Below are 1,447 nucleotides of genomic sequence, written 5' to 3'. Positions count from 1 at the left end.
CTATGCAGTGACCGGAAGCCAGTCCTGGGAGCCGAGGAGCAGCGCGAAAGCCGGGCACAGAAGGCCGCCTCCTGCAGGTTCCGGGAGCACGCGCTTGGGAGCACGCCACGGCGTCAGGATAGCGCAGCGGCTGCCGCTGAGGGGCTGCCAGTGGCTGCGAGGGGCGCCTCGGGTGCTCGTGCCCTGGGACGTCTGGATCTTGACTCCATCCGTGTCCCTTTCCTGGTGCGACGTTGACCTTGAGTCCTCGCGACGTTTCCACCAGGAAGCGGTGAAGGGCACGGAGGGTCTGTACAGTTGTTTCTTACAGCGGCGACGTGAACTCACACTTTTCTCAAAGTAAGTTTAATTACAAAAAAACAGCAACAAACGCAAACAGAAGCCTCCCCCAAGCTCTTCATTAACTGCATTGGTGGAAACGAATCGCTGACGACGTATCGAGGCTACACAAGGGGGAGGCAGATCCGGGGACCTCAGATACGGAGACTGGCTCACCGGTACTGCCTTTGGACCACGGTTACCGTTTCACTGTTGTCTCCTTGTTGGTCCAGGGTGAGGCGGAATCAGCCCCGTCCACTGGGACTTGTGGGCTGTATGTGAGAACGTCCACTCGGGCGGCTCTGCTGGCCCTGGGCCCTCACTTGGGGGGCTGCTATTTCCTGCAGACGCACCCCGGGGCCCCCTCTCCAGCCAGCTCCCGCCGCTGCGAGGTGAGTGTGAGCCCTGAAGGACCTGCCTCTGGATCTCAGGAGCAGAACAGAGCCAGGGCTCAGTGCTGGGAGCTCACTCCAGGGCAGAGGTCAGGCAGGAGGGGGCCGGCCGGGACGGAGGGTGGGGCAGGGACCACTGAGAAAGGCTGAGGCAAGTGATGCTCTGAGGCTCCGCAGGGGCCCGAAAGGGGTCAAGGCTACTGACAGGACGTCACCTGAGGTGGGGCTGCTGGCCTGGCGGCCCGGGGAGAGGGTTGTCGGCCCTGGAGGAAGCCGGCTGGTGGCAGGGCTCTTCTCCACTTAGGGACACTGCTTCCCTGAGCTGAACGGAGTGGGTTTGGATGGGTGGCCTGCGGCCAGGGCAGCGATTTCCTCACATCCACTTTGCGTGTGATTCAAGAAGTGAGTTCTTAGCAATAACTCACTTGCATATGGGCCGTTTGATTTGAGTTCATTAAGGGGAAATGTCATCTGCGACATATTCTTAGTCCAGCCTAGGGCAGCTCTGTGGTTCACCGCCGAGACGCGCGTCTGGGGCCGTCTGCTGTAGCACCCATCGTCGCTCTGCTGTCCCCAAACAAGAGCAGGCATCCCTCCTCCTCTCCCTCCTCTTCCTCTCCCTCCTCCTCACCCTCCTCTTCCCCCACATCCTCCCCCTCCTCCTCCTCACCCTCTTCTTCCTCTCCCTCCTCCTCTCCCTCCTCCTCCTCTCCCTCCTCCTCTCCCTCCTCCTCCTC

At 61.4% G+C, this 1,447-nt stretch overlaps 1 protein-coding gene across 1 annotated transcript in view; it reads left to right on the top strand.

Moving 5' to 3' along the window:
• Positions 1 to 1,447, top strand: part of B3GNTL1 (UDP-GlcNAc:betaGal beta-1,3-N-acetylglucosaminyltransferase-like 1) — a 121,806-nt gene that overhangs the window by 50,950 nt on the left and 69,409 nt on the right. The window lies entirely within an intron of this gene.

This window comes from Colobus angolensis, unplaced genomic scaffold (genome assembly GCF_000951035.1).
Source record: "Colobus angolensis palliatus isolate OR3802 unplaced genomic scaffold, Cang.pa_1.0 Scaffold1, whole genome shotgun sequence".
Classification (NCBI taxonomy): Eukaryota; Metazoa; Chordata; class Mammalia; order Primates; family Cercopithecidae; genus Colobus; species Colobus angolensis.
This window is presented reverse-complemented; position numbering and strand designations above follow the sequence as displayed.